Source organism: Sarcophilus harrisii, chromosome 1 (genome assembly GCF_902635505.1).
Source record: "Sarcophilus harrisii chromosome 1, mSarHar1.11, whole genome shotgun sequence".
NCBI lineage: Eukaryota > Metazoa > Chordata > Mammalia > Dasyuromorphia > Dasyuridae > Sarcophilus > Sarcophilus harrisii.
In genome coordinates, this window is record NC_045426.1 from 536,087,435 (window position 1) to 536,098,317 (window position 10,883).

General features: G+C 40.8%; 1 long non-coding RNA gene across 1 annotated transcript; it reads right to left on the minus strand.

Moving 5' to 3' along the window:
* Positions 1-1,352: 1,352 nt before the first annotated feature.
* On the minus strand, positions 1,353-10,855 carry LOC116420628. Its single transcript, XR_004231001.1, has 2 exons — positions 8,629-10,855; positions 1,353-3,084 (listed from the first exon to the last, which is right to left on the minus strand). It is a non-coding gene; the product is annotated as an uncharacterized LOC116420628 (long non-coding RNA).
* Positions 10,856-10,883: the final 28 nt, after the last annotated feature.

Sequence of the window (10,883 nt, forward strand, 5' to 3'; positions counted from 1 at the left end):
ATACCTCTAGAAGGTTCCCGCTGGACCCAGATCTACATACAAAGTTAGAATCAGAGCATTCCTCAACTCTACTTCTAAGCCATAAAGTTAGCATATCAATGATATGAAGTACCTTGTCTTTCTAATTTTTCCCTACAAATTTACTTTCTTGCTCCTGTTTTTTTGCTAACTTTTTGGAATTTAGCCCATTTTAATTAACATTAAAATTAAAATAAACTTTGTCCTTTGACTTGGAAATAGATCTGAGCTGCAAATTCTAGAGACATCTCGCAACACTGATCTGGAACCCCAACATTTTGGGGTCCTCTTGATCCCCAAGAAATCCAGTTCTCTCATTTTGATGTAAACTGTGTCCCCTTTAATCTTTGGGGAGGAGGATTGGAAAAGAATCTTTGGGGAAAAGGTGATCAGGGGTCTCAAACCCTCCTGGCCTCTGGGAGGGGCACACCCTTCTGTTCATAAAAGAAACTCCCAGATAAGTAATCTCATTCAATTGGAGATCTTGGTTTGAGGCATAATCACCACCTTCTAGGATTGAAGATTAGTCTTTCCAACTACTCCCCAGCTCTGGGCCAGGACAAACCCAATAAAACAAAAGGCCTGTCAATCCATCTCTGCTAATTCCTAATCAGGAAAGCCCCCTAACAGGATAGAATAAATAAACTCATTCTTGCCACAAACCTTGAGCCTGTATTCATTGGGGTTTGTGAAGTCTTTTGCAAAGCCTGCCACTGGCCAAAGAGGAGGATCCCATTGCAGTCAGGGAAGCTCTCAACCCTCAATTCTCACACCTCAACAATTTCACATATGAGGAAACTGAAGCACAGAGAGGTTAAATGACTTGTCCAGGATCATGGTGCAAGTAAATGTCTGAGTGAGGATTTGAATATAGGTCTTCCTGATTCTAAGCTAGTGCCCTAAACCATGCTGCCTTGTACCTACTCTTTTAAGAAATTTATTATTTATTTTTAACATTCATTTTTAAACTGTTGAATTCCAAATTCTTTCCCTCCCTCTATTCCTTTCTCTACTCATTGAGAAGATAAGCAAAATGATATCAATTATACATGTGAAATCACGAAAATCACATTCCTCCTCCCTCCTCCCCCAAAGCAAGAAAAATAAAACCTTGCACTCATTTTTAACACCAATGTGAATGTATGAACAATGTGGGTGTCATTGTGGAGGGTAAAGTTGGCTATCTGGTATTAGATTTTTTTCTGTGGAACACAGCTGAATTCTTCCCAGACCTTTCCTATCATCTCCCTAGGGAGAATGTCTTTTCTCAGTCTTCTCCTCCCTACCCTGCTCCAGAGCTCTAATCAGCCACACCCAGTTCAAACAATTAGCTTTTTTTTTTTTTTTTTTTTTTTTAAAGCATGGGGCCAATAAAAGACCAAGGACATGTGATTCCTTTGATTTTGTGAAGCAAATAAAGAGGAAATGTACTCAGGATGATGAGAGGATGGCCATTTCAAAGACCAGAGAAAGCATGCCAAAGGTGATAAACAGAGAAAAGCCTTGTTTGGTTGGATCACAGGATATAGGAAAAATGTGTATTCTATAATGAAACTGGAAAAATAGGTGACTATGATACCTGTCTTCTGGAAAAATTGTAAAGAAGCTTAGTTTTCTCTCTGTATTCTGTCTTGTAATCTCCTTACTTATTTGGTTGGATCACAGGATATAGGAAAAATGTGTATTCTATAATGAAACTGGAAAAATAGGTGACTATGATACCTGTCTTCTGGAAAAATTGTAAAGAAGCTTAGTTTTCTCTCTGTATCCTGTCTTGTAATCTCCTTACTTATTTCTCACCAACTACTTGACCCATGTGCCATTGCTGGAGGGTAAACTAATCCAGTTTCTTATCTCCAATTGTATTTCAGGACAGTTAAAATTGGATGTCCATTAGAAATCTTAAACTCAATACAGTATGTCCAAAACAGAATTCATCAGTTTTCTTTCCTCCTTCCAAACTTCCCTATTATCAAACAAAGCATAGCCCCTAGGCTCTCAATTTAGGAGTTATCTTTAACTCCTCGATCTCTTATCTGGCCATCTCCAACTTATTGCTAAGGCCTGTCAACTTTACCTTTGCAACATCTTTCTAATAAATTTCCTATATTATGATACTGCTATACTACTCTAGTGCAGGGCCTTGTATTCCCTGAACTTGGTCTATTTCAGTAGTCTACCAGTTAGTCTCTCCACATAAGTGTCTCCTTCAGTCCATCCAACATTCAGTCACCAAAGTGATTTTCCTAAAATGAGGGTTCTACTACATCATCCAGTAAACTCTGGGAGCTTCTTATCACCTTCAGGATCAAACACAAATTCTGTTTGGGTTATAAAATCCTTTATAACATAGCCTCCTATTTTCTCTTTGTACTTTTTCAATCTCTTTATACTCTTTATCGCTCTCTCCATCTTCTTTCCATTCTCTTTGATCCAGTTACCTGCATAAGATACTTCATCTCTTGATTTCTCCATGCCTGGAATCTTTCTTTCATACAGATGCCTTCTGGTTTCCTTCAAGTTCCAGCTAAATTGTTCCTTCTACAGGAAGTCTTTTCTGATCCCTTTTAATTCTTGGGCTTTTCTTCTGTTGATTATTTCCCATTTATCCAGTAAATAGCTGATTAGTACTTCTTTGCATGTTACCTCCTCCTTTAGACTGTGAGCTAAAAGGAGGTGTTAAGCGAGAACTAGTACCTCTGATATGTGGGCTTGTTGAAACATTTCAGGGCTGCTTATCCATATTTGGTGTCCAACCTGATACCTAGTTCTCATCTGTAGCTTCAAGAAGCTATAGTATGTCTATCCGCCACCCCCTGCTAAAACCATTTTGGCAAATAGGCTAAACCAAGTTGAGGGCAACCAACAGGCCTCAAACCTGTCAGTGAGTTAGGAGGATGTCTACCCAAAGCATGTGATGAGAATAGTTTGTTCCAATGGGCCATGAATGGGGTGAAGCAGGCACTGTGAAATGCTTAGAGCTTCGTCAGACATTGAAGATGTCAAGGTCATCCACTGCATTGCCAGTTGTCCTGACTTTTATCTTGTCCCTGGACTTTGTTGACTCTGGAAGAGAGAAACAGACAGAGACAGAGAACAGAGACAGACAGACAAAGAGAGAGAATGATGATTTTTGCACAACTCTACCTCACTTACATGCAGTTCACTGGGAGATATCCAATTGGTTTGGTTTGTTAAAAGGCAGTTGGGGTTAAATGACTTGCCCAGGGTCAGACAGCTAGTAAATATTAAGTATCTGAGGTCAAATTTGAACTCAAATCTAACTTGATTGATAAGAGCTGATGCTCTTATCTATTGTGCCATTATTTGAAAAGGAAAAATAAACAAATAAATCCTAGAAAGCAGAGACTAGCTTTTTCAATTTTTTAAAATCCCTATTATTTAGCAGTCCTTGTGGAGATATTTAATAAATGCTTTATTGACTGATTAATTCACATAAGGCCTTAGTTGACTATGATTTAAAGGCATGACCTCTTTATGGGGAGTTCCTGAAGAACCAAAAGTCTTTGAAATTGGAATGGTAGACTTTTTGCACTCATAATAGTGAGGGAGATTTTTGTATATGTATCTGAGAAAGTGTCTCCAACCTACTATTATGGCAAATATGTAATTTAAAACAAAATACAGTAGTCTTATGCATATCTACAGAAAACATGACCTAATGAACCTCCAGTTACTAAATCTAAAGGACTTATATCAGTTATCTTTCTCCTTGACCTTTCAGCAATATTTACTATTATTAAATATTCCTCCTTCTCAATATACTTTCCTTCAATTCTGCAGCACTAAATTCTCAATTTCACTCCTGCCTGGCAGCTACTTTTCATTCTTCCTTACTAATTTTTCATCTTACTTCAACAACTTAAATGGGAATGTCTCTCAAGGTTCTGTCTTAGCTCTTTACTTTTTTTAGACATTCTTTTACTAAGGTCTTATCCACTCAGATATCTTTATTACCTACTGGTTAAATGACTCTTAAAACTATTTTCTTTGAACCTAGTCCTACATCTCAAAATAGGGTTTTCTACATAGATGATGGAAATAATTTATAATATCATTTAGAAAATATTATATTGTTTAAATTATTATATTGTTAATTATTATTATATGGTTTAAATCTAAACTTTATGCAATTAAAGATAGTTCATATCCGGAATGTTGCTTGAGTTCCTTTAGGTCTTAGATCTACCCAAGATATTCTTGCTTTGGATCCCCACAACAAGTCTAGCAAGTGCACCCAAACTTATGTTTGAGTTCCTTTGTCTTTTGTTATTTAGTCATTCAGTTGTGGTATCCAGCTCTTTGTGACCTAGCAGACCATAACATGCCAATATTGTCCATGGGTTTTCTTGGCAAGGCAACTGGGTATGCCATTTCCTTCTCAAGTAGATTAAGGCAAACAGAAATTAAATGACACGCCCAAGATAACATAGTTAGTGTCTAAAGTCAGATTTAAATTCAGATTTTCCTGACTGTAAGCCCAGAGTTCTATCCATCTTTTGTCTTTTGTCTTTGCCCAAATTTTATTGAACATTTAGTTTCTCAATCTACCTTGCTTTCAAGTTACCCTCTGCAACCAAATGATTCTAAGGTCTTTGTTCCAGTATCCTTGTCTAAATCCTTTCTAATATAAAACTTCCAGAACTTCCAGACTAGAGAGAGCCTTTCTTTCCTCTACCAAATGACCTAATAAATTTCATTCTAAAACTATCTCAGGTAACAATGTCATGTTGTCACTACAAACTCAACATTTCTAAAACAGAACTCATCTCCTCCTCAAAAACTGTCCTCTTCTTTTAAACCTCTATTTCTATTCTCTAACTATCCAGCCTAAAAACCTCTTGTAAATGCTATGCTTGAAAAAGTTCCTTTCCCTTTCCCTGATCCTCAATTATTTAAAAAATTTTTTTTTCTTTAATGATGATGTAGGTCTGTTGCATCTATTCATATTCCAACCTCCTATTTCTCACTCATTACGTGATTTGTGATCCCCTTATACTACTTTGTTTAAAATTCTCCCATATATATTCATCATTATAACACTGTTTATTTTGTGTTTGTCTAATCTATCCTTTTAGATTTCTTGGTGTTCAGGTACAAGCTTTTTTTCCCCTGAGACAACTGGGGTTAAGTGACTTGCCCAAGGTCATACAGCCAGGATATGTTAAGTGTCTGAGGTCAAATTTGAACTCAGGTCCTCCTGACTTCAGGGCTGGTACCCTATCCACTACACCAATTAGCTGCTCCTCAGTCTTTTAGTTTTATCTGACTCTTTGTGACTTCCATTTGTGGTTTTCTTGGCAAAGACACTGAAGTGATTTTCTTATATATAAGGAAACTGAGGCAAATAGGGTTAAGTGACTTGCCCAGGCAGTATTCAAAAATAGATTTGTTCCTGACTCCAGGTCATGCATTCTGATGTTTTCAGGGGAGTAATTGCTAATTTCAAATGATGTGTTTGGGGTTCATCACCAAGCGAGATTGATATAGCATTAAGTGTGGGGGGTTGGTCATGTGAAAAATTCACAATGACCATTGTTTTTGGCAAAAAATAGTTTTATTTAGGAGCATGGTAAACATCAAATACATTTGAGAGAGCATATACAGTTAGCAAGGAAAGGGGTTTTAACAATTAACAAATGGAAAGGACAAGTTCCTTAGTGGAATTCACAATTAACCAGAAGAAGGATAGACTCCATGAGGTGGGAGTATGCCCTTAATTGACAGACCAAATCCATAATGAAGCTTAGCACCCTAAAAGAGTTAGTTAACTATAAAAAGAGAAAAACACCATGAAACATGGTGGTGGAAAGAGGAAAGACACCATGTGGCATGGTGGGGTGGGAGTGGGAGGGGAAAGACACCACAAGGCAGAGTATGTGGTGGGCTATAACTCCAAAAGGGATTCAGCAAAAATGGCACGTGCTCAAAGCAGATTTATACAGGAAATTTAATCTCAGGGATTTGACATAACTTGGATTTCTGACTGTACCTAGCAAGATGGTACTACCCATAACCTCCACAGAGTACTATAGGTTAAACTGGTACCCATTAATGTCCTTCCCTGTTTGCTTCAGGGAGTAATTTTACTAATACTTCAGGCTCTGCCACCACCTAGGGACCCAGAACCTCATTATATCTACACCTAGCTGCCCCTAGTCCCCTTTTAAACTACAAAAAAAGACAGGATTTGTGTCTCCACTCACTTTTGTATATATACACACTATTGTGTATAGTGCATTATATTATACATGTATGTGGCCATGTTTGCTGTTAAATTTAATTTTTGAACTATCCTCCATCTTTTTGGTTTTGGGGATTTTTTTTTTTTGAGAGTTCATATAGCCTTTTTCTTGCATGAATTCTTTCAGTAGTGAAATCACAAACTTAAATCAAGGACAATTCAGGGAGACATGAATCAGTGCTCAAATGAATCATGTGTTAAGAATGTCTTTTGGATTTTCTCCATACACTGAAATAGTCTGGCTGATTTTTTATTGTTACCTAGAACAGCATTGTGGTGACACTATCAGTTTATGTTTACCAGAGAGTAAAACATACTTCATGCAAGATTCTCTTTATTTTAAATTAGGAGTGGATACTGAAAAACTCATGAGTTCATTTCTTCAGATTGTGGGCAACAGTACATTCAACAAATATTTATGAAGTATGTATTAGTGCAGTAAAATACAATGTGACTTACTCATTTTAGAGGATGAGATGGTTTTCTCTCGGCTAAAGTTAACACCTCCTCTGTCTTTGATCCTATTTTACTTGTTTCCTTGGGAAATAATTCCATTATCATTCTCTCATCACTCTCTTCCTCTCTAGGAGTTCCTTCTTTGCTTACAAACACTAGCAAGTCTCTCCATTCTAGAAATTTATTTCCACCCTTGAAAATGGGAGAACTATGATATTGTATTTCTTGGAAAGAAATCTCTACCAGCTTCCCTTATTTTCTCACTATTTATTTATTTTTTAATTCCCTGTAGTCTGGCTTCTGTCCTCACCTTTTTAATGAAACTACTTTATCCAAGGTCATTAATAACTAATTTTTAGATTAAACATTTGACTTCATTGGTATTGGAAACACCAAATGAGAAAACTATGCCAGTGAAGGAACAATGCACAACTGCTCTGCCTAGGATCCTGAGAAATTAAAGTGACTTATAGTCCACTCAACCAGCATGTATATTTGTCAGGGACAGAATTTAAAACCCAAATTTTAACTTCCAGTCTGGTCTCTAGCCACTAGCTCTGCTGCCTCAAATCAGTTACTTAAAATTTTTTGAAATTTTAATTCTCCTTGACATGTGACTATAGCATTTGACACTATAGATTATCTTGTCCTCTTTTTTTTTTTTTTTGAAACAAAAAGGATCAAGTGACTTGCCCAGGGTCACACAATCAATAAGTATCTGAAGGCAGATTAAAATGCAGGTCCTCCTGATTCCAGGGTTAGCTGTTTTATCCCCTTCTACATGGATCCCCTCCTAGGATTGCCTTCATGACAGCTTTCCTCACTCCCTTGGTTTCTTTGTTCCCTTTTTCTGATTTCTTTGTCTTTGCTGATGTACCTTTAATACTCTGTCCTTGCTCTCTTCTCTCTACATTCTCTTCCTCGTCAGTTTTCATCTAAAGTTTCAATTATTTCAATGCAAGGAATTCCCACATCAAATGAGATATGTTTCGAGTGCTTTACAAACCTTAATAAAGTGATATATATGTTATTATTTTTATTAAATCTATCAAGAGAACTTCAATACTGCCAGATATCACTTAAATATATGAAAATCAATATATCCAAAACTGAACCCACCTTTTATCCTAAACCTTTCCCTTTCCCCAATTATCCTCTTACCAAAAACTTCAGAGGCAACTTTATTCTACTATTTTCCTCAAATTGTAAATCCCTGAAGATAAAGATGTGTTATTGTTCATCTTTGTATCAATGAAGGCTTGCACAATATCTTTTCCCCAGTAGGTATGTTGTAGGATTAAAACATCATGAGTGAAATTTGAAGAAAAAAAAATATAGTGTAGAGCTGATTAAAGATCCTAAAGATTATTTAGTTCAGACCTCCCACGTCGCTGCCACAGACCTCTCACAGAGGAGGAAACTGAGGAACAGAATGGGGAAAAGTGGCTTTGCCTAAAGTGGGGAAGATGACGGTGAGTGAATTTCTATTCAAATTAAGTTCTTTTAATTTCAAATCCAGCACTTTCCTCACTTTATCAGAGCTGACTCATCTGTTAAATTGACTAACATTATTAGGTGCCGGGAAAGATGTAAAAATGATAACACAGGTCGCTGCCCTGGAAGAGTTTAAAGGTAGTAAAGGAGATAGGATATAACTACTTGAATGACTATAACTCACATAAGAATATAAGTATTAAAAAAAAAGTATGTATATTAGGGGGTGGGGTGGGATCATAAAATTCTCCTTAAGTGGACTGATAAAATGGATTAAAGGTTAATCATGTAAGATATTAAGACTGTACATTAAGACTGTAAAAGCTTAACGTTTTGAATTATTTCAGGGACTTGCATAAGAGTCATTTTAGCATTTGTGGTTTTTGTGCATTCACCTCCGTAGGCTCCCGTTAGTGCGGTGACTTGAGTATCTTTACGTAGAAGGTGGAGCCACTTTGGTGTTTCGGCAATAGCCGCTTCTTTTGAGCATCTGTGGGCTTAAAACTAACTACATTTCCCCGCCCCTCCAAGATTGCCAGGTGTACTTTCTCAAAGCCAGCGGGAAGGAGAAAGGCCACTCGATTTACCCTGAGATCCGATCAGATAACAGGAAAACCGAAGTTGTGGAAGAGCTTCTCCATTAAATCGCCACAATTTATCTAGGAGAGTGACGTTTCTGAGCTAGTTTCAAGCACAAAACAGAACTTTAGCCCGGGGCAATTTGGGTGTAGGACAACATCTGATCACCGGCTGCCGACCGGGGCAGGACCTTGACTGTCTTCCTCCTACCCGTCTCCTGCGCTTTGGGATGCGACCCCTTCCGTTGTACAATTTAGGGAACTGAGGCTAGCCCGAAGTCGGCTACTCGGATCATCCGTAGCAGCACAAGCCTAGCCCGGTTCTGACTCCAAACGGCGCGCTTTGCGCAAGGTTCAACCCGCGAGGAAAAGGCCAGCGGCCTGCAGCGGTTTCTGCGGAAGACGGTGAAGGAATTGAACTTGAATCTGGTTACAATAAGCTTCCCTCCGGTCCTCCCCTTCAGCTCCTCCCCCCTCCCTACAACACACCGCTGAGCGGTTTGAAAGTGAAATATCCGGAAGGGAGGGAAGGCATCTCCTCTTGCCCGCTCCCAGGCCCCTCTCCTATGAGTCAAACTTCCCAACTCAGCAGCCCAGCCGTGGACTGATTACTTTCTTTCCCCTCCCCCAGCCGTCCTCTACGGTTCCATCCGGGTGCTTCGTGGGGGGTGGGGGTGGGGAGAAACTGGGGGTGTTCTGACGTCACTAGGGGGAGGAAGCTGGAAGCTACACGCGACCCCTCTAAGGGGGGAGCGGGAGGGAGTGGCGGGGAGACCCTTCACGCCCTTCGGAGAAACCATAATGGAAGGGGGTGATGTATTTTATTAATTTCTTCATCTCCTAGGCGTTTGGCTCATGGTAGAAGCTCGATTTACGACAACACTTCAGTTTAATAAATTATATATATTTTGCTCATTTTAGTTTTTTTTTCCTTTATCATCTTCTTATCCAGAACATCTCTCACTCTTGACTTCCTCCCCCTTTGCTTCGGCGTCAGTGATAGAGGCTGGAGGGACGCGCAGCCGCGGTGGCCTCGGGGCGGCACCGCGGAGGGGCGGGTGACGCAGCGGCCGTCGCTGCCATTTTAAGTTGTTTGTTCTCGCTTCTTTCCTCAAACGCGTTACTGCCCCGGCCCGGGAGGCGCTTGCCGCCGCCGCCGCTTCCGCAACCACCGGTGGGGGTGGGAAAAAAACCCAAAACCGAGGCTGTGCCACCGTCGACGTCTACCACCCGCTGCTGCTTCAGCCTTTTTTTTTTTCCTCCCCCCAACATCAACCTCGTCCTTCTTTTCCTGAGAATCCGGAGCCCGCTCGTAGGGGGAAGAGAGAAGCGAGAGCCGATGCTCGGACAGGAATAACTTTAATCCTTGGGGCTCACTCGGCTGACGGACCTCTTAGTGCAGGATCCCCTCCCTTCCCCTCCCCCACCGCCAGCGCCATTCCCACCCCCCTCTCTCCTCCTCCTCCTCCTCTTTCCTCTTGTCTTCCTCCTCTCTCCCTGCCTACTCCCCAGTCGCAGCCAGCGCCTCCTCCTCAGCTGCCGCCCGGGGTGCCGAGCTAGACTATGGGTCCCAGGTGGGGGCTGAGCGGCGGCAGCAGCGCGGGCGGCCCGGTCACAGTGCGCACTGCAGCAGGGATGGAGGGGCTCAGTTGGCTGGTGGTTTTCTCTTGACATGGCTCCTGCCCGTGCTGCTAGCAGCGCCCCCGCCGCCGCCGCCTCTTCCGCCGCCGCCGCCACCGCTCCGCCCGCAGGCTGCGGTTAAGAAAGCCCGAGCCCAACCCACCCGAGAGAGAAAAGAGAGAGTCGGTCAGTGAGTCCCGGTCTCTTCGGGGACACAGAGGGAAGGGGATCCCAGCCCAGCCAAACTGCCCAAGCCTGCCCCCAGCCCTCTCCTGTTTTTGTTTTCCTAAAAGAACAAAAACAATAAAAGAATCTTTTCCCAGCCCTCCCCGAACCCTAAACCAATATTTGGGAACATGATCTGCCCAACATGAGGGAAGACTAAACGAAAACCGGGATTTTTTTTTTTTACAAGGGGGGGCGGGGGAGGGTCCGTTTTGTTAAACAAATTT